We start from the raw sequence: 23,204 nt of genomic DNA, 5'->3' as shown, positions 1-23,204 counted from the left end.
CAATTTCTTTAGTCATCCAGCATTCCCTATACCTACCAGCCTTTCCTTTCACCCTGACAGGAATATACTTTCTCTGGATTCTGGTTATCTCATTTCTGAAGGCTTCCCATTTTCCAGCCGTCCCTTTACCTGCAAACATCTGCCTCCAATCAGCTTTCTATAGTTCTTGCCTAATACCGTCAAAATTGGCTTTTCTCCAATTTAGAACTTCAATTTTTAGATCTGGTCTATCCTTTTTCGTCACTATTTTAAAACAAATAGAATTATGGTCGCTGGCCCAAAATGCTCCCACACTGACACCTCAGTCACCTACCCTGCCTTATTTCCCAAGCGTAGGTCAAGGTTTGCACCTTCTCTAGTAGGTACATCCACATACTGAATCAGAAAATTGTCTTGTACACACTTAAGAAATTCCTTTCCATCTAAACCTTTAACACTATGGCAGTCCCAGTTGATGTTTGGAAAGTTAAAATCCCCTGCCATAACTAACCTATTATTCTTACAGATAGCTGAGATCTCCTTACAAGTTTGTTTCTCAATTTCCCTCTGACTATTGGGCTGTCTATAATACAATCCCAATAAGGTGATCATCCCTTTCTTATTTCTCAGTTCCACCCAAATAACTTCCCTGGATGTATTTCCAGGAATATCCTCCCTCAACACAGGTGTAATGCTATCCCTTATCAAAAATGCCACTTCCCCTCCTCTCTTGCCTCCCTTTCTATCCTTTCACACCTTTTCCCAGGTCAAGATGGTAAAACCAACAGATGACTGAACAGGTAAACCTTTTCATATGTAAAATGGTATTTTGTTGGTTTTTATTTCTACTTTCACTCCAAGACTTCTTTTTAATGTGAGCTTCCTGTCAACACTTCTAAGCTGCCCTTTTTAAAAATCATGGCTGCCTTGAGTTTCCTATAACCTACGTTATTTTTTACTCGAGAGAAAGCTAGAGTTCTTCGTGTGCTTCAGTTTGTAATCTTTAGTTTTTGATGGAGCACACTTGTCTTAGTGGTAGCTATGACTTGAGCTCTGAACTCAGGTTCGTGGATCACTTGGGAGGAAGACGTTTTATTCTGCTTTCACCTTGCCAGTCTTTAGCATTCACTTACTGCCAACGACTCGCTGTCATAGAGTCATACAGGTCTACAGCATGGAAACAGGCCCTTTGGCCCAACTTGCTCATGCCATCCAATTTTCACAATTAAACTAATCCCATTTGCCTGTGTTTAGTTCATATCCCTTTGTATCTACCCCATCCCCGTACCTATCTAAATTCTTTTAGATGATGAAATTGTATTCACTTTCACCACTACTTCTGACAGCCTGTTCCAGACACTCACCACCCAGAAATCAGGGCTCATTTGGGATTTGAACCAAGGAACATTTACGTGACTACAACATACAATATCCTAAGCAAGAATTGTACCCTTGGACCAACAAGCCATTGTCTATCATGGCTAGCAGTTAGTCACTACTGTAGATACCATGATGCACCTTGTATTATACTTATATTAACCCATGTAATACATTCCACAAAGGGTTGGCTTCATGTGAGACCCATGTCTTGAAATTTATTTGCCCCATTTAATACTGACATGGTTACAATTACACACATCATGAAGTTTTTTGGCTAAGTGTAAGTTGTGTTGTGTTTGGTGGACTGATTCTCACCATGAGGATGAATGAGGTATCTCGCTATGTCTTACCAAAACCCACTGCATGCATTACTATTGCCACCTCTATATCTGATTTCCGCACTATCACACCATGCACCAACTTGTTACACTCTAGATATCCACCCTCAGACCAACATCCTTTTGTGTCCACATCATCTTGAAAAGCCTACTGTGTACCTATAGAAATGCTGGTATCTGGCAGCTTCCCTGCCTGTTACTGAGGACTGAGAAGAGATGACTGAGAATGGTAAGTTGGCACCACAGTTTTCTGACAGGCACCTTGAGGTCCTGTTGACAGAGTTGCGCAGAGGATGGTGCTGAAAAAGTCATAGAGTCACACAACACAGAAACAGATCCTTTGGTCCAACCAGCCCATGGTGACCAAGTTTCTCAAACTAAACTAGTCCCACTTGCCTGCATTTGGCCCACATCTCTCTGAACCTTTCCTATTCATGTACATATCCAAATGTCTTTTAAATGTTGTAACTGTACCTGCATCTATTACTTTTTCTGGCAGTTCATTCCCCACATGAACCACCCTCTGTATGAAAGAGCTGCCCCTCAGGTCCCTTTTAAATTTTTCTCCACTTATTCTAAAAGTATGCCCTATAGTTTTGAACTCAGCCACCCGAGAGAAAAGACCTTTGTTATTCATCTCATTTCTCATGATTTTATAAAGCTCTGCAAGGTCACCTCCTCTACTCCATTGAAAAAGATTCCAGCCTATCCTTTAATTCAAACTTTCTAGTCCCGGTAACGTCCTTGTAAATCTTTTCTGAACCCTCTCCAATTTAATAATAACCTTCCTACAGCAGGGCAACCAGAACTGCATACAATGCTCCAAACGTAGCCTCACCAACGTTCTGTACTACTGCAACTTGACATTCCAATTCCTGTAGATTAGATTAGATTAGATTACAGTGTGGAAACAGGCCCTTCGGCCCTACAAGTCCACACCGACCCGCCGAAGCGAAACCCACCCATACCCCTACATTTACCCCTTACCTAACACTACGGGCAATTTAGCATGGCCAATTCATCTGACCTGCACATCTTTGGACTGTGGGAGGAAACCGGAGCACCTGGAGGAAACCCACGCAGACACGGGGAGAACGTGCAAACTCCACACAGTCAGTCGCCTGAGGCGGAAATTGAACCCGGGTCTCTGGCGCTGTGAGGCAGCAGTGCTAACCACTGTGCCACCGTGCCGCCCACTGCCACCGTGCCGCCCACTGTATTCAGTGGTCTGAGCAATGAAAGCAAGGATGCCCAACACCTTCTTAACCACCCTGTGCACCTGTGACACAACTTTCAAAGGAAGTCGCCCTGTCATCCCAGAGGACCCTCAGAAGGGCCCACCACACCAGGCCAGCCTGGTCATTACCATCTCAATGTGGGCAATGGGCTGCAGTATGAAAGAAGAACAGTACCCTTCCCTGCTGTATCAGGGTAAGTGCCATTGTCTACTCTCGGCCACCTCACACTCACTCTATCTCTGTCACCACACCCAGTTTGCACTGAGGCTCATGCTCTGACACCCCTCTGTTGCTTGAAACACTTCCCTCACTTGCTCACATTGTGTCCCATGCTTTCACACCACTAACCCTGCATCCCCTCTGCACTGCCTCTGCAGTCCCCCAAAACACCTCAACACATACCTCGTGAATGCAACAGCATTGGTAGCCATGCCTTACTCAGTTGCCCCATTCAAAAATAAGGCTTGGTAGATGGAATGCAATGTGGGAAAATGTGTGGTTACGCATTTTTTCAAAAGGAGTGAAGAATACAAATAGGAAATATTTCAGGTGAATAATTATTCCTGTTTTGCCATTAAAATATTCATATAAATCAATACTTTTCAGAAAACTATATGAAATATTTTATCTGATCAAACTATTTAATCTTTATCAAAGTATTCTGCCAGAAGTCTGTCATGACATCCAGGGATGGTTCGAGCGGCCTGTGGTCTTTTATAATATATTAAGATAATTTTCAGTCTCTCACCCTTGTTGCAGTGAGTTAAGGAGACTGCTGAAAACGATGAAATGAATTGCTTGTTCATAGACACCACGGGTATCAAATGACTTGGCTCAACCTTTGAAATGGTACATAAGGACCACCATGACCTCTGATAGATAGACACTGCATAGTAAGCATGACGACAGGGCCTTTTATGTGTGTAACAAGAGAAGACGTGGTGCTTGCTGAATAGATCACTCTCACCACAATAACAGAAAGTATCAAATCCATCAAAGAGTTCATCTTCAAAACATTTTAGGATTTATTTTGTTCCTTATGATCTGTGGCCAATTTGCCAATAAATTCTCAGGTCCCATTTTTCACTTCAGCAGAATGCATGTATGGATTTGGAGTGATTGATGGGGAAGTGACACAGCCTGTGGTGCTGATGAGGAACAACACTCAAACAAGATTGAGTTACATCTGCAGTGTCACCCCTGGGCACAATCTGTTCATTACAGCAGGAATTCCCACAAAATGAAATGGTGGCAAACACAATGCTCAGAACTCTTATCAAAACATGTACTGTGTGTATATAGTAAAGATTGTTCATCACCGCAGTGTCTGAGAATGTTTGTTTGGGCAGAAAAATAATTTGTTCTGGAGTAAAACTGAGACATTGGAGTTGATAACAGAAGCTTTGTCTTTAGCAAGTGGCCTGTATTGTTTTTCTAGTGATACTTCTGCATGAATAAACGAAGGAATGTATTCACATTTATTAATAAGTTAATATTGTTCTTTTACAGACAAGTCCAGCATTAGATTGTAAATGGACAGTTTATATCCTTCTGACACTAGAAACCACTTAGAATTTTGAAATGTAATTGCAACTCCTTTTTATAGCTTCCTTCAGTTTATCTCCTACAGTTATTAAGCCTCACTGAAGTAAAGTATACCAGTTGTCTTCGGGTATCCTTGTCAAAGTAACCATTATTCAAGGGTTGCAATGTGTCAGCCAGGTATTTGAAGTCTCTCAACCAAGGTCGATTCTGTCTTCATGTGAAGCCACATACATGTGTTTACCAGCAGGGGTCACCAGATCACAATCAAGAAAAAGAAAATTAGGAACATTACTCATCCTCATTGTTCTTCTCCCCTGGTATAGTGTTTTTAGCCAGTATTTCAGTTCAGTTCACATTTAGTGTCCATTTCACTGGCCTGACTGAAATTAACTGATTTGAGACCAGGCATCTCACTTTGATAGATCAGCACAAACCTTGAACAGTCGAATTGCCCACTGACAGTGCATGCAGAAGCTGAACTATCAGAGCCATGTTAAATGTGGTATTTCACTGCTGAGAGGATAAAAATAGTTTGGTAATCATGCAATCATTTTCATTTTCATGAAGATATTCTGAAGGAGGTTTCAAAACCCCAGATGAGATTTTCCCTCATCCCTTCTTTACTCCCTGCCCTACATTGACTGCCAATTCACTGATGCCTGAATTTTAAAATTCTCATCCATGTTAACAATTCACTTATGGCTTCTCCCTTTCCAATGTCTGCAATCTCCTGCAGTCCCACAGCCCTCTGTAATCTCTGTAATTCCCCAACTCCAGCCAAATGCATTACCCAGAGCCTCTCACAGATGGCTGTCCAGGTACTAAATTTTAGAATCTTCTGCTGGGACCTCTCCTTTTTCATTATGCTCCTTTAAAACCTTTCCTTTTGATCAAGCTATTGGTTGCCCCTCCTTTGTTCAATCTCACATTTTGTTTGATTGCACTTGGGATCTTTTAGGATGTTAATGATGCAATGTGAATGTAAGGTGTTGCATAAAGAACACTGGGCGATCATCAGCAAAATGTTTAAAATTTAGTCAAATAAATCCCTCATTATAACATCACCAAGAGATAAGACATCCGCTCGGGGAAGAATGCAGTGATATGCTTGTCAATAAGTTTAAATCAGTGTTGGGAAAATTGTACTGACTGGGGGGGTCGAGGCTTGCAATTGTTTGCACTTTAGAGGAAAGGAGAACAGAGCAGCCATTTCCTACTCTTGAAAGTTCCTCGATTTTGTTTGGTGTATCTGATCCTTTGAGAGTTGTTACAGTTCTACCCTTTCACATCAGCTCTCCATCTGTTCAAAGATGTAGATTATTCCATTTTTGGGTAAAGTGAAGTATCATATTTTCTTTGCCAAGTTATGAGTAACTTTGGAAGCATTTATCCATTGTGGGTTGAAAGCTTGGTAATTGCACCAATTTGAAGTCATGTAGTCAGTCCTCTACCTTTTGGCTCTCTGTGTGTAAAACTAAACACGAGAAGATTATAATGTGGTGTCCTCCCCTTCCCCTCATGTTATTGGAGCTGAGTTGCAAATGCGAGAAGTAAAATGAAAAGAAAAATTTGGACCACAAAGAGAACAGGATAAACATATGTCCAGTCAAATTTAAAAGGTTGAGGCTATAAAGTCATTCAAACCTAACAACACCAAGTATGTTTTTTCTTTTGTTTAGACCAGAGATAGTTTCCGCCTTTCCCTGCAATCGAGCCAGCGTTTAGTCTGCAGTTTATACCTATTGTGGCAAATACTTTTTTGCTTTTATTTCTCACTGAGTGCCACTGTCTACAAATCTGAAACTATCTATAAACTTTCCAATATTGCCAGAGTGCTATCTCTCAACAATTGTTCCCGCAGCATTCCACTGTTACCAATCTTTTCAATCAGATCAATCCATTCTTGCAGTTTACCAATACAGTCTGCCTCATTGGCTGAGAATCCTGCCTCCCCCTTTTCCAAGATCTAAAATTTAAAGGAGATACACAAACCAATAATGGCAATCATTTTATCTCAGCTGATAATGTGAATTATTAAATCAGTTGATAGATAACTAACTGGATGGTGCAATACTGTATGCAGGAGTTTTTAATATAAATGGAATATATCCAACTCTGAAATCAATGACTTAAGGAAAGGTATTTGATTAAATGTTCATTTTGAACAAGTATTTTTTACTTTTATGCCATTGGATTTACTGTTAATAACATCACAGGTTTTCACTGGTGTACATGCAAAATTCTTCCACCCTTGGTGAATTTCAGATATGTTCAATAATATTCCTCCTGAGATCGGCACCTCTCTGGAAAATCTAAATGTACCCAGTGAATGATGTCATCTGAAATGATTCAACAAGGCAACAGCTTACAGTTTCCAGAAAGCACGACATGGAAAGCTCTGTACCATGCCCTCTGCCAAGTCAAACTCCTCACTAATCTTTGATGGTGACTAGAACTGTTTGGCAGGCCAGTCAAGGCATTCAATATCTCAGTGTACAGTTCCATTCAGTTCTGTCCTGCACAATGCCACAACAAGGTTAGAATAATAGAATCCCTACAGTGCAGGAAGAGACCATTCAGCCCTTCATTGACCCTCCAAAGAGCATTCCATCCAGACCCAAAATCTCCCCATCCTATCCCTCGAGCCTACACATTCCTGGACACCATGAGGCAAATTAGCATGGCCTATCCACCAAACCTGCATAACTTTGGATTGAGAGAGGAAACCAGAACATCCAAAGGAAACCCACACAGACACAGAGAGAACATGCAAACTCCACACAGACAGTCACCCAAGGCTGGAATTGGACCCTAATGCTATGAGACAGAAGTGCTAACCTTGAACCACTGGGCCACACTGAGGGATCTGAGATCCCTGTGACAAAAGTCATCTGTCACTCACCTTCTCAAGTCTTCAGTAGCCTAAGTCAACCAACATCACCTCCTACCTATTAATAGAAAGTACTTGAAGATGACAATTATCCCCTTTTCCCCAACTCACCTCCCTCCCAACCTACCTATCCTCTTCAAAGGGGTTTAAAGCATTAGAGTTTTAAATGAAGCAGGTATTCAGTTCCTTCATGTGGGGAAAAGTTTCAACCAAGATCTATTTTTTTTTCAGAAGTAGCTTTCCTAAAAGAAAAGGTGCTTTGGGTATATTTTTACATGATGAATAAAAGATTTCACTGTAAAATTTGACACAGTTTAATTATTATATTGTGAATTACCCACCAGGAGGTGAGCCAGAAATGTCAAAAGTAGATAGCTTCTTTTGTCAGGACAGTGTCCGAAGAGGAGGAGGGGGCAGGGAGTCGAAGAGAGATGGATAGTGGGGGAGGGGAGAACGATGCTTCGTTCACATCCCTCACATTCACACTCCATAATCACTGTGGCTGCTGTTCTCCTTTCACAATCCTAGCAAGCTACAGACTTGGGAGCCGAGCCACTGCACTCAGCAGAGAGCGACTAGAGTCATAGAGACATACAGCATGGAAACAGATCAATCAGTCCAACTCGTCCATGCTGACCAGATATCCTAATCCAATCTAGACCCACTTGCCAGCACCCGCCCCGTATCCCTCCAAACCCTTCCTATTCATATACCCATCCAAACACCTTTTAAATGTTGCAATTCTATGAGCCTCCACCAATTCCTCTGGCAGCTCATTCCATACACGTAACACCCTCTGTGTGCTACAATTGCCCCTTAGGTCTTTTTATATCTTTCCCCTCTCACCCTAAACCTATGCCCTCTAGTTCTGGACTCCCCTGACCCCAGGGAAAAGACTTTGTCTATTCATACTATCCATGCCCCTCATGGTTTTACAAACTTCTATAAGGTCACCCCTCAGCCTCCGACGCGCCAGGGAAAACAGCCCCAGCCTATTCAATCTCTCCCTATAGTTCAAATCCTCCAACATCTTTGTAAATCTTTCCTGAACCCTTTCACATTTCGCAACATCTTTCCAATAGGAAGGAGACCACAATTGTATGCAATATTCCAACAGTGGCCTAACCAATGTCCTGTACAGCCATAACATGACGTCCCAACCCCTGCACTCTGGCCAATAAAAGAAAGCATACCAAACTCCTTCTTCACTATCCTATCTAACTGCGACTCTACTTTCAAGGAGCTATGAAACTACACTCCAAGGTCTCTTTGTTCAGCAACACCCCCGAGGACCTTACCATTAAGTGTATAAGTCCTGGTATGACTTGCTTTCCCAAAATGCAGCACCTTGCATTTATCTAAATTAAACTCCATCAGTCCATTGGCCCATCTGATCAAGATCCCGTTGTAATCTGAGGAAACCCTCTTTGCTGTCTACAACACCTCCAATTTTGGTGTCATCTGCAAACTTACTAACTGTACCTCTTATGCTCGCATCCAAATAATTTATGTAAATGACAAAAAGTAGAGGGCACAGCACCGATCCTTGTGGCACTCCACTGGTCATAGGCCTCCAGTCTGAAAACCAACCCTCCACCACCACCCTTTGTCTTCTACCTTTGAGCCAGTTCTGTATCCAAATGGCTATTTCTCACTGTACTCCATGAGATCTAACCTTGCTAACCAGTTTCCCATGGGAAACCTTGTTGAACGTCTTACTGAAATCCATATAGATCATGTCTACTGCTCTGCCCTCATCAATCCTCTTTGTTACTTCTTAAAAAAACTCAATCAAGATTGTGACATGATTTCCCATGCACAAAGCCATGTTGATGATCCCCAATCAGTCCTTGCCTTTCCAAATACATGTACATCCTCTCCCTCAGGATTCCCTCCAATAACTTGCCCACCACCAACATCAGGCTCACTGGTCTATCGTTCCCTGGCTTTTCCTTACCACCTTCCTTAAATGGTGGCACCACATTAGCCAACCTCCAGTCTTCTGGCATTTCACCCGTAACCATCAATGATACAATTATCTCACCAAGAGGCCCAGCAATCACTTCTCTAGCTTCCCACAGAGTTCTTGGGTACACCTGATCAAGTCTTTGGGATTTATTAACTTTTATGCGTTTCAAGACATCCTCTGTAATATGGACATTTTTCAAGTTGTCACCATCTGTTTCCCAACATTCTATATCTTCCATATCCTTTTCCACAGTAAATACTGTTGCAAAATACTCATTTAGTGTCTCCCCATTTCCTGCAGCTCCATACAAAGGCCACCTTGCTGATCTTTGAAAAGCTCTATCCTCTCCCTAGTTAAACTTTTGTCCTTAATGTATTTGTAAAAGCCCTTTGAATTCTCCTTAATTCTATTTGCCAAATCTATCTCATGTCCCCTTTTTGCCCTCCTGATTTCCTTCTTAAGTATACGTCTGGTGCCTTTATACTCATCTAAGGATTCACTCAATCTATTTTGTTTATACCTGACATATGCTTCCTTCTGTTTCTTAACCAAACCCTCAATTTCTTTAGTCATCCAGCATTCCCTATACCTACCAGCCTTCCCTTTCACCCTGACAGGAATATACTTTCTCTGGATTCTTGTTATCACATTTCTGAAGGCTTCCCATTTTCCAGCCATCCCTTTACCTGTGAACAGCTGCATCCAATCAGATTTCGAAAGTTCTTGCCTAATACCGTCAAAATTGGCTTTTCTCCAATTTAGAACTTCAATGTTTAGATCTGCTCTATCCTTTTCCACCACTATTTTAAAACAAATAGAATTACGGTTGCTAGCCCCAAAGTTCTCCCCCACTGACACCTCAGTCACCTGCCCTGCCTTATTCCCCAAGAGTAGGTCAAGTTTTGCACCTTCTCTATTAGGTACATCCACATACTGAATCAGAACATTTTATTGTATATTCTGAACAAATTCTTCTCCATCTAAACCCTTAATACTGTGGCAGCCCCAGTCTATGTTTGGAAAGGTAAAATCCCCTACCATAACCACCCTATTATTCTTACAAATAGAACATAGAACATAGAAGAATACAGCGCAGTACAGGCCCTTGGGCCCTCGATGTTGCGCCGATCCAAGCCCACCTAAACTACACTAACCCACTATCCTCCATATACCTATCCAATGCCCTCTTAAATGCCCATAAAGAGGGAGAGTCCACCACTGTTACTGGCAGGGCATTCCATGAACTAACGACTCGCTGAGTGAAGAACCTACCCCTAACATCAGTCCTATATCTACCCCCCCTTAATTTAAAGCTATGCCCCCTTGTAATACCCGACTCAATACGCGGGAAAAGGTTCATACTGTCGACCCTATCTAACCCCCTAATCATCTTGTACACCTCAATCAAGTCACCCCTAAACCTTCTTTTCTCTAGTGAAAACAGCCCCAAGTGCCTCAGTCTTTCCTCATACGATTTTCCTTCCATACCAGGCAACATCCTGGTAAACCTCCTCTGCACCCGTTCCAATGCCTCCACATCCTTCCTATAGTATGGCGACCAAAACTGCACACAATATTCCAGATGCGGCCGTACCAGAGTCTTATACAACTGCATCATGACCTCAGGACTCCGGAACTCAATTCCTCTACCAATAAAAGCCAGTACGCCATATGCCTTCCTCACCGCACTATTTACCTGGGTGGCAACTTTCAGAGATCTGTGTACATGGACACCAAGATCCCTCTGCTCATCCACACTACCAAGTATCCGACCATTAGCCCAGTACCCCATCTTGTTGTTATTCTTCCCAAAGTGAATCACCTCACACTTAGCTACATTGAATTCCATCTGCCACCTTTCTGCCCAGCTCTGCAGCTTCTCTATATCCTGCTGTAACCTGCCACATGCTTCCTCACTGTCAACAACTCCTCCGACTTTCGTATCATCCGCAAACTTGCTCACCCAACCTTCTAACCCCTCTTCCAGGTCATTTATAAAAATGACAAACAGCAATGGTCCCAAAACAGATCCTTGCGGAACACCGCTAGTGACGGCACTCCATGAAGAAACTTTGCCATCAACTACTACCCTCTGTCTTCTTCCATCCAGCCAATTCCTAATCCAAACCTCCAACTCACCCTCAATGCCATATCTCCGTATTTTCTGCAGTAGCCTACCATGGGGAACCTTATCAAACGCCTTACTAAAATCCATATATACCACATCTACCGCTTTCCCCTCATCAACCTCCTTCGTCACCTTTTCAAAGAATTCAATAAGGTTTGTGAGGCACGACTTGCCCTTCACAAAACCATGCTGACTATCCTTGATCACATTATTCCTATCCAGATGTGCATAAATCCTATCCCTTACAATTCTCTCTAAGACTTTGCCCACAACAGAAGTGAGACTCACCGGCCTATAGTTACTAGGGCTATCCCTACTCCCCTTTTTGAACAAGGGAACCACATTTGCTATCCTCCAGTCTTCTGGGACTACTCCTGTAGACAAAGAGGACATAAAAATCAAGGCCAATGGCTCTGCAATCTCCTCCCTTGCTTCCCAGAGAATCCTAGGATAAATGCCATCAGGCCCAGGGGACTTATCTATTTTCACCTTTTCCAGGATTTCCAACACCTCTTCTCTACATACCTCAAAGCCATCCATTCTACTTATTTGAGACTCCGTATTCTCATCGACAACAATGCCCTGTTCCTGAGTAAATACTGAAGAAAAGTATTCATTCAGTGTCTCCCCAATCTCTTCCGCCTCCACACACAACTTCCCCCTACTATCCTTGACTGGACCTATTCCTACCCTAGTCATTCTTTTATTCCTAACATACCTATAGAAAGCCTTAGGGTTTTCCCTAATCCTATCGACTATGAAATGTTGTGGTTCTGTTCGCCGAGCTGGAAGTTTTGTTACAAACGTTTCGTCCCCTGTCTAGGTGACATCCTCAGTGCTTGGGAGCCTCCTGTGAAGCGCTTCTGTGGTGTTTCCTCCGGCATTTATAGTGGCCTGCCCCTGCCGCTTCCGGTTGTCAGTTTCAGCTGTCCGCTGTAGTGGCCGGTATATTGGGTCCAGGTCGATGTGCTTGTTGATGGAGTTTGTGGATGAGTGCCGTGCTTCTAGGAATTCCCTGGCTGTTCTTTGTTTGGCTTGCCCTATAATGGTAGTGTTGTCCCAGTCGAATTGGGACAACACTACCATTATGGGGCAAGCCAAACAAAGAACAGCCAGGGAATTCCTAGAAGCATGGCACTCATCCACAAACTCCATCAACAAACACATCGACCTGGACCCAATATATCAGACAGCTGAAACTGACAACTGGAAGTGGCAGGGACAGGCCATTATAAATGCCGGAGGAAACACCACAAAAGCGCTTCACAGGAGGCTCCCAAGCACTGAGGATGTCACCTAGACAGGGAACAAAACGTTTGCAACAAAACTTTCCAGCTCGGCGAACAGAACCACAACAACGAGCACCCGAGCTACAAATCTTCACCCAAACTTTGAATTCTTACAAATAACAGAGATTTCCTCAAAAATTTGTTTCTCAATTTCCCTCTGACCATTAGAGGGTCTATAATACAATCCCAATAAGGTGATCATCCCTTTCTTATTTCTCAGTTCAACTCAAATAACTTCCCTGGACCTATTTCTGGGAATATCCTCCCTAATATAGCTGTATTGCTATCCCATATCAAAAACACCACTCCTCCTCCTCTCTTGCCTCCCTTTCTATCCTTCCTATAACATTTTTTTCCTGGAACATTAAGCTGCCAGTCCTGCCCATCCCTGAGCCACATTTCTGTAATTGCTATGATATCCCAGTCCCATGTTCCTAACCATGCCCTGAGTTCATCTGCTTTCCCTGTTAGATTCCTTGCATTGAAATAAATGCAGTTTAATTTATTAGTCCTACCTTGTCCCTGCCTGCCCTGACTGTTTGACTCACTTCTGTTCTCAGCTGTACCAGTCTCAGATCGATCTCTTTCCTCACTATCTCTCTGGGTCCCACCCCTCCACCTTAATAGTTTAAATCTTCCCAAGCAGCTCTAGCAATCTCCCTGCCAGTATATTAGTCCCCTTCCAATTCAGATGCAATCTGTCCTTCTTGTAGAGGTCACTTCTACCCCAAAAGAGATTCCAATGATCCAAAAATGTGAATCCTTCTCCCAGACACCAACTCCTCAGCAATGCATTCATCTGCTCTATCCTCCCATTCCTACCCTCACTAGCTCGTAGCACCGGAGTAATCCAGATATTACTATCTCAAGGACATCCTTTTTAAATTCCTGTCTAACTCTCTGTAATCTCCCTTCAGAACCTCATCATTTTCCCTTCCTATGTCATTGGCTCCATTGTATACAATGACCTCCTGCTGGTCCCTCTCCCCCTTGAGAACGTGCTGCACCCTCTCTGAGACATCCTTGATCCTGGCATCAGGGAGGCAACACACAATTCTGATGTTTCGCTGCTGGCCACAGAAATGCCTGTCTGTACCTCTGACTAGAGAGTCCCCTAACATAATTGATCTTTTGGAATTCAACATAGCCCTTGTTGCATTAGAGCCAGTCTCAAAACCAGAAACTTGGCTGTTCATGCTACATTCTGCTGAGAATCCATCACCCCCTACATTTTCCAAAAACAGCATACTTGTTTGAAATGGGGATAGCCACAAAAGACTCCTGCACGAGCTGCCTACCTCTTTTACCTTTCCTGGAGTTAATCCATCTATGTGACTATATCTGCAACTTTTCTCCCTTCCTATAATGCCATCATCACACCCCCTTGCGCTTGTAAATTCCTCATTGCCACTAACTGCCTTTCCAACCGATCCATTTGATCTGATAGGATTCGCAACCAACTGCATTCATTACAGAAATAATCCTCAGTAACACACAAACTCTCCCTAAACCCCCACATCTGACAAGAGCAGCATATCACTCTACAAAAGGCCATTTTTGCTTCTTTCAGTCTACAGACCCAGAAAATAGCTCTGTCTTATTCCTCTACAAAATACTGCTCCAAGCTAACTTAATATTTATGGCTTATATTTTTAAGTTTAATCAAGAGACATATCTCGATTAAACATATAATCAAGAAAGGACCCACTCTATTCACTACTGCAGACTTACTGTAAGGCCACACTTGAAAATATTCACTTATCTGTTTCTGTGCTGTGACCTCTCCCAGACAGGTTCCTCCAAGATCAGTTGTGAATTTCACTGTTTGATGATTTTCCCAGATGCACTCCAATGTCCAGCGATACATGAATTCAAACAGCAAAGGCAGTAACTGCATGAGTTCACTGCTGTGTCAGTTAGCAGTGTGGGTTTCTTTCTCTCTCTCTGTCTCTCCTGCATTGACCTCACTATGTGCTGCCTTTGTCTGCTCCTCTCCCTTTTAAAAGTGCTGTTGTTTAGATTCTTTTTCTTTCCAAAGTTCCAAAACAATGCAACAGCATATAAAACTGTTCCTGTAATTTGAGGAAATCACCTCCAATACCTAAAATATCTCAAAAAAGGAGCAGCCTGTTCCAGCCAGAAATTTTTCCCATCAGATTACCCATTAATTATCTGGATTTTAAAAATCCAGTCTGAAACAAACTGTGCAGGGCTGAGATCCAGCACTGTCACCAAAATGTTCATTCATATCTTATTATAGAATGGAGAAAAAGACTGGTCCAAGGGAAAGCTGTTAGACTGGGGTTTAGTTAATTAAATATCTGGACAGTGAAAATAAAAATCTTTTGGTTTCTGCCTCACCATTTCAATTAAAATCCATGAACAATGAATCTTATATTCACAGATTTGGCACCATAGGCCTTAATGAGGCTGACAGATGGACAGAGTTTATGTTTATTCTGGAAACAACGATGCCTTCAAGTAACATGCTCCAAAGGGAACGGACCAAGTAATCAGAGAGAGGTCACTAGAGTGTGTAACACTAAGGACGTTCTGAAATCATGAATTGTTCTGTAGAAATGAAAGCGTTTTTGAATAAAGATGTTCTGGTCAGGCCATTGGCGGTTGCAGCTTTTATTCCAGGATCTTGGTGAAGGAGATGCAGGGCTAGGACAGCTGCAGATTGATGGGGAGGTGGGGAATAATGGGACCATGGTGGGAAAGCCAAGTGGCATTGAAGCAATCGCTGTCAATCAGCTTGTTCGAAGTGAAGGATTCCGGTTGTAACCTCACTATCGCCTGCTCTTTTACATTCCTCTCCTCGTGACCACAAGGCCATAAGACAAAGGAGCAGAGTAGGCCATTTGACCCATAAAATCAGTGAGATCATGGCCAATACGACAATCCTCAATTCCACTTTCTTGCGATTTCCCTACACCCCTTGAATCTCTTGCTGAATAAAAATCTCAATTTTGAATATGCTTAAAGACCGAGCCTCTACCGTTCTCTGTGGTGAATAATTCCACCGATTCACTATATTCTGAGAGGAGAACATCCTTTCTATCTCTGCTCGAACTAAGTAATCCCTCACTTTGAGATTATTTCCAGTGCGAGCAGCAGCGAAGGTAAGACCGTTTGGTTTTAAAAGTGCTTACCGGTAGCGGGCAGCGGTGTTTTTTTTTCTCTTTCACTCTCTCTTCACAGAAAGAGCGGGAGCACCAGGGGGAAGTGACGACGACCAGAGGGGCAGCCGAGACCCGGAAGCAGTTAGTGTAAGCTTACCTGGGTAGGTTTTTTCCCCCTTTAAAAGCGCGAAGGAGAGGAACCCGAGGCACTACACGGGTAGTGCCTCCCACCCGCCCTCCTCCTCTAACCTAATAATAACATCTGTTGTGGTAAGTAGGTAAGTGCTGAATTTTGCTTGTTGTATTCTTTAGACCCAGTTTTTTTTAAAATAAAAGTTAGCTTTAGAGGGATGGCAGTGAAGGCAGTGCAATGTTCCTCCTGCAACATGTATGAGGTGAGGGATGCCATCGACGTCCCTGCCGATTACACTTGCAGGAAGTGCACCCATCTCCAGCTCCTCCAAGACCGTGTTAGGGAACTGGAGCTGGAGTTGGATGAACTTCGGATCATTCGGGAGGCAGAGGGGGTCATAGATCAGAGTTATAGGGAAGTAGTAACTCCAAAGATGGCAGATAGATGGGTGACAGTGAGGGGGACTGGGAGGAAGCAGCCAGTGCAGGGACCCCCTGCGGCCGTTCCCCTCAAGAACAAGTATACCGTTTTGGATACTTGTGGGGGGGATGACTTACCAGGGGTAAGTAACGGGGCTCAGGTCTCTGGCACGGAGCCTGTCCCCGTTACTCAGAAGGGAAGGGTGAAGAAGAGCAGAGCAGTAGTAATTGGGGACTCGATAGTTCGGGGCACAGATAGGCGGTTTTGTGGGAACGAGAGAGACTCACGTTTGGTATGTTGCCTCCCAGGTGCAAGGGTACGTGATGTCTCTGATCGTGTTTTCCGGGTCCTGGAGGGGGAGGGGGAGCAGCCCGAAGTCGTGGTCCATATTGGCACCAACGACATAGGTAGGAGGAGTGCCGAGGATGTTAGACAGGCTTTCAGGGAGCTAGGTTGGAAGCTCAGAGTTAGAACGAACAGAGTTGTTGTCTCTGGTTTGTTACCCGTGCCACGTGATAGAGATTCGAGGAATAGGGAAAGAGAACACTTAAATGCGTGGCTACAGGGATGGTGCAGGAGGGAGGGATTCCGGTTTTTGGATAACTGGGGTTCTTTCTGGGGACGGTGGGACCTCTATAAACAGGATGGTCTACACCTGAACCTGAGGGGCACCAGTATCCTTGGGGGGAGGTTTGCTGGTGCTCTTGGGGGGGGTTTAAACTAACTCTGCAGGGGCATGGGAACCCAGATTGTAGCTTCAGGGTGCAGGGCCTGGAGTGTAGGGAGGTTAGGAACATGGCATCAATTTCCAAGGAGGGTGCCTGTAAACAGGAAAGTGGTTTGAAGTGTGTATACTTCAATGCAAGAAGTATACGAAATAAGGTAGGTGAACTTGCAGCGTGGGTTGGTACCTGGGACTTCGATGTTGTGGCTATTACGGAGACATGGCTAGAACAGGGACAGGATTGGCTGTTGCAGGTTCCAGGATTTAAATGTTTTAGTAGGGTCAGAGGTGGGGGTAAAAGAGGGGGAGGTGTGGCATTGCTTGTCAAAGATAGTATTACAGTGGTGGAAAGGACGATGGATGAGGACTTGCCATCTGAGGTAGTTTGGGCTGAGGTTAGGAATAGGAAAGGTGAGGTCACCCTGTTAGGAGTCTTTTACAGGCCTCCTAATTGTCCTAGAATCATTGAAGAAAGGATAGGGAAGGTGATTCAGGAGATGAGTGACAGTAATAGGGTGGTTGTTATGGGGGACTTTAACTTTCCTGATATTGATTGGGAAAGCTATAGCTCAAGTTCGTTAGATGGGTCAGTGTTTGTTCAATGTGTGCAGGAGAGTTTCCTGACACAATATGTAGACAAGCCAACAAGAGGTGAGGCCATACTGGATTTGGTTCTGGGTAACGAACCAGGCCAGGTGTTAGAATTAGAGGTAGGTGAGCACTTTGGGGATAGTGACCATAATTCGGTGATTTTTACTCTCGTGATGGAGAGGGATAAGTGTGTACTACAGGGCAAGAGTTATAGCTGGGGTCAGGGAAATTATGATGCGGTGAGGCATGACTTAGGATGTGTGGCTTGGAAAAGTAGACTCCAAGGCAAGAGTGTAAATGATATGTGGAGCTTGTTCAAGGAGCAACTATTGAGTGTCCTTGATAATTATGTACCTGTCAGGCAGGGAGGAAAGGGTCGTGCGAGGGAGCCGTGGTTTAATAAGGAATTGGAATCCCTTGTTAAATGGAAGAGGGCAGCCTATCTCAAGATGAGATGTGAAGGTTCAATTGGGGCGATTGAGAGTTATAGGGTAGCCAGGAAGGACCTGAAGAGAGAGCTAAGAGCAGCAAGGAGGGGACATGAAAGGTCCTTAGTCTGTAGGATTAGGGAAAACCCTAAGGCTTTCTATAGGTATGTTAGGAATAAAAGAATGACTAGGGTAGGAATAGGTCCAGTCAAGGATAGTAGTGGGAAGTTGCGTGTGGAGGCTGAAGAGATTGGGGAGACACTGAATGAATACTTTTCTTCAGTATTTACTCAGGAACAGGGCATTGTCGTCGATGTGAATACTGAGTCACAAATAAGTAGAATGGATGGCTTTGAGGTATGTAGAGAAGAGGTGTTGGAAATCCTGGAAAAGGTGAAAATAGATAAGTCCCCTGGGCCTGATGGCATTTATCCTAGGATTCTCTGGGAAGCAAGGGAGGAGATTGCAGAGCCATTGGCCTTGGTTTTTATGTCCTCTTTGTCTACAGGAGTAGTGCCAGAAGACTGGAGGATAGCAAATGTGGTTCCCTTGTTCAAAAAGGGGAGTAGGGATAACCCTAGTAACTATAGGCCGGTGAGTCTCACTTCTGTTGTGGGCAAAGTCTTAGAGAGAATTGTAAGGGATAGGATTTATGCACATCTGGATAGGAATAATGTGATCAAGGATAGTCAGCATGGTTTTGTGAAGGGCAGGTCGTGCCTCACAAACCTTATTGAATTCTTTGAAAAGGTGACGAAGGATGTTGATGAGGGGAAAGCGGTAGATGTGGTATATATGGATTTTAGTAAGGCGTTTGATAAGGTTCCCCATGGTAGGCTACTGCAGAAAATACGGAGATATGGCATTGAGGGTGAGTTGGAGGTTTGGATTAGGAATTGGCTGGCTGGAAGAAGACAGAGGGTAGTAGTTGATGGCAAAGTTTCTTCATGGAGTGCCGTCACTAGCGGTGTTCCGCAAGGATCTGTTTTGGGACCATTGCTGTTTGTCATTTTTATAAATGACCTGGAAGAGGGGTAAGAAGGTTGGGTGAGCAAGTTTGCGGATGATACGAAAGTCGGAGGAGTTGTTGACAGTGAGGAAGGATGTGGCAGGTTACAGCAGGATATAGAGAAGCTGTAGAGCTGGGCAGAAAGGTGGCAAATGGAATTCAATGTAGCTAAGTGTGAGGTGATTCACTTTGGGAAGAATAACAAAAAGATGGGGTACTGGGCTAATGGTCGGATACTTGGTAGTGTGGATGAGCAGAGGGATCTTGGTGTCCATGTACACAGATCTCTGAAAGTTGCCACCCAGGTAAATAGTGCGGTGAGGAAGGCATATGGCGTACTGGCTTTTATTGGTAGAGGAATTGAGTTCCGGAGTCCTGAGGTCATGATGCAGTTGTATAAGACTCTGGTGCGGCCGCATCTGGAATATTGTGTGCAGTTTTGGTCGCCATACTATAGGAAGGATGTGGAGGCACTGGAACGAGTGCAGAGGAGGTTTACCAGGATGTTGCCTGGTATGGAAGGAAGATCGTATGAGGAAAGACTGAGACACTTGGGGCTGTTTTCATTAGAGAAAAGAAGGTTTAGGGGTGACTTGATTGAGGTGTACAAGATGATTAGGGGGTTAGATAGGGTTGACAGTGTGAACCTTTTCCCACGTATGGAGTCGGGTATTACAAGGGGGCATAGCTTTAAATTAAGAGGGGGTAGATATAGGACTGAAGTTAGGGGTAGGTTCTTCACTCAGCGAGTCGTAAGTTCATGGAATGCCCTGCCAGTAGCAGTGGTGGACTCTCCCTCTTTATGGGCATTTAAGCGGGCATTGGATAGGTATATGGAGGATAGTGGGTTAGTATAGGTTAGGTGGGCTTGGATCGGCGCAACATCGAGGGCCAAAGGGCCTGTACTGCGCTGTATTCTTCTATGTTCTATGTTCTATGTTCTATTATGTGTTCTGGGCCTAGACTCTCCGACAATGGGAAACAACTTCTCTATATCTACCATGTTAAGCCCCTTACGAATCTTATCTGTGTATGTAAAGTCGCCTTTCATTATTTTAAGATAAGGGTTTAGATTTGATTACTTACAGTGTGGAAACAGGCCCTTTGGCCCAACAAGTCCACACCGCCCCACCGAAGCACAACCCACCCATACCCCTACATTTACCCCTTACCTAACACTACGGGCAATTTAGTATGGCCAATTCACCTGACCTGCACATCTTTGGACTGTGGGAGGAAACCGGAGCACCCGGAGGAAACCCACGCAAACACGGGGAGAACGTGCAAACTCCACACAGTCAGTCGCCTGAGGCGGGAATTGAACCCGGGTCTCTGGTGCTGTGAGGCAGCAGTGCTAACCACTGTGCTACTGTGCCACCCACGCCCACGGGTGTTGCACTGGCAATTTTCCAAATCTCTGTGCCTTTGCCACAATCTAAGGATTCCTGGAAAATTACTACCAGTACATCCATTATCTCTGTAGCTATTTCCTTTATATTCTAGATATGCTGACTTATCAGTCTTTTGTCTCAGTAGTTTCCATTGTATATTTTCTCTCGTGACAGTTATTGTGTTTATTTCCCCTCCCTTCCCTTATTAACTGAATCTTTACTTGGAAAATCTTGTTACTGTTAAAGGCATTGCTTCATCTCTGAATATTCCCGTGAAGACTCAGCTCTACTTTCAGTGGTAAATTGTTCATACAGACACTCTTATAAAGTTGATTCTGTCCAGTGAACCAAAGCTGTAAAGAAATAATGTTTCCGTTCATTGCCTGATCCAAAACGGCAAACACAAACTTTTTCAAAAGTGCAATCTGAGTTAGACCTAAACATTTTATCATAGTTTATGTGTGGTCAATTCATTCCAAAATCTTCCACTGATAATTCCAGCAGGAGAGAGTTTAGACATTACACTGCTTTTGTAAGATTAGATTAGATTCCCTACAGTGTGGAAACAGGCCCTTCAGCCCAACCAGTCCACAGTGACCCTCCAAAGAGTAACCCACCCAGACCCATTTCCCTCTGCACCTAACACTATGGGCAATTTAGCATGGCCAATTCACCTGACCTGCACATCTTTGGACTGTGGGAGGAAACCGGAGCACCCGGAGGAAACCCACGCAGACACAGGGAGAATGTGCAAACTCCACACAGACAGTCGCCCGAGGCTGGAGTCAAAGCTGGGACCCTGGTGCTGTGAGGCAGCAATGCTAACTACTGAGCCACTGTGCCGCCCCACATAAGAGAAAAACAAATTAACATCCATTCTAATGTGAAATTTGCAGGTTTGAGGATGATCAGACACAGTCAGCAGTCTGATTCTAACTTGGCACCCCAAGCAAATCACAGCAAAAGGAAATTTCTGAGCTTTCATAGCCCCCTCACCAAATCCTCATTTGGGTACAATTTGACAGAAAATTGAGTCTCATGATTAATTTGTGTGGACTGTTATGCAAATAATATCCAGTTGTTTTCAAAACAATCTCAGAGATATTATCCAAAATATGATGCTGAGGTTAATGTCACACATTGAATTGGGAGAGGTCGGCGCATAATTAGATGATGTGGCTGATATTTGTAAATGAGAGTTGAAGTGCCTTCTTTCTAACTGAGCCACTTCCATTGATACTGTCTGCAATCACTTATGTTGTCCAGGTCATTACATTCTGGTAAATCACATTTGTTTCTGTGGATCTAAAATTCATGTTTTTCCTTAATCTAGTCTGTTGTGAAACATGGCAACAGGAACCACGTGCATTATCTTGTGCCTTACATTAACACTGACACCTGCACTTTGATGTACTGGTCTGGAGTATCATGAACTGTGAGTGCCTGCATATACACTGTCCCTGCTCATTATCAATATCATACAATAAGGCTCTTCAACTTTTTAAATATGGAAACACTCCTTTATTTATCTTTATACATTGTGTGTTCTCAAAACAGCTCTCTAGTGAAGTGCCTAAGATCTTACAAGTTTGTTTTAGTCTGGTGTGCTGAACAATTGTTGCTGGAAAAGCGCAGCAGGTCAGGCAGCATCCAAGGAGCAGGAGAATCGATGTTTCGGGCATTCCTGAAGAAGGGCTCATGCCCGAAACGTTGATTCTCCTGCTCCTTGGATGCTGCCTGACCTGCTGCGCTTTTCCAGTAACACATTTTCAGCTCTGATCTCCAGCATCTGCAGTCGTCACTTTTTCCCTTAGTCTGGTGTGCTGTCTCTCACTGAGTGAGAGTCAGGTGTTCCATTACATCATCACAATTTATCTCATTTCCCCATATTCTGAATCTACTATTCTATGGTTTCTACTTTCTTCCAGACATCATTGGTTTCTATGGGACAGATAGACTAATACCAGTCTCTAGTCTCTAAAGGAATCCTCTTCAGATCTGCTTCTGAACAGAGATCCAATGTTTTGCAGGTAACACTCAATGTTCCATTCCGTGTATTTAGTATGAGGAGGGCTCCTCAGACCTTAAGGACATTCAGGATTCAGATCTAAAACAATATTGTAAATTCAGAGATTTTATGACAGGACATAAGCTGTATAAATAATGGGAAGTTTCTTACTTACTCATAACTTAATGATTCTCTTGGTCTGGTTATCAGGTCACATATTTTTCATGGTACCTTCTATGTGCTATTGCATAGAAGATTGACATTTGTGTTATTATCCAGTAGGTTCAGGCAGGGATGCTCAAAAACAAATGGAATCAGGGATCATTGAGTGAGCACTTGACTGGGTATATAATTCTATGATCCCTGTTGATGTTATCACTGAAAGGTCAGATACCAGACTGAAATCTGGCTTGATAGATCATACTTTGTTTTGTTTTTATTGAACTAAGAAGTATCTCACTGAAACATAAGCATGGAATGTTGCAGGTTTGCTTTTAATAATAAAACTGAAGTTTCATAAGAAAGTGAAATGGAGATAAAATAAACCAGGCTGTTTCCTTATTGTTCAGACATAAAGATTTTGAAACAGATGGTGAAAGGTTATTACCTTAATTTGAAA

The sequence above is a fragment of the Chiloscyllium plagiosum genome, unplaced genomic scaffold (genome assembly GCF_037043375.1).
Source record: "Chiloscyllium plagiosum isolate Xiang-an unplaced genomic scaffold, Cpla_swu_hap1 HiC_scaffold_8, whole genome shotgun sequence".
Classification (NCBI taxonomy): Eukaryota; Metazoa; Chordata; class Chondrichthyes; order Orectolobiformes; family Hemiscylliidae; genus Chiloscyllium; species Chiloscyllium plagiosum.
The sequence above is the reverse complement of the archived record's forward strand: the minus strand, read 5'-3'. Positions refer to the sequence as shown.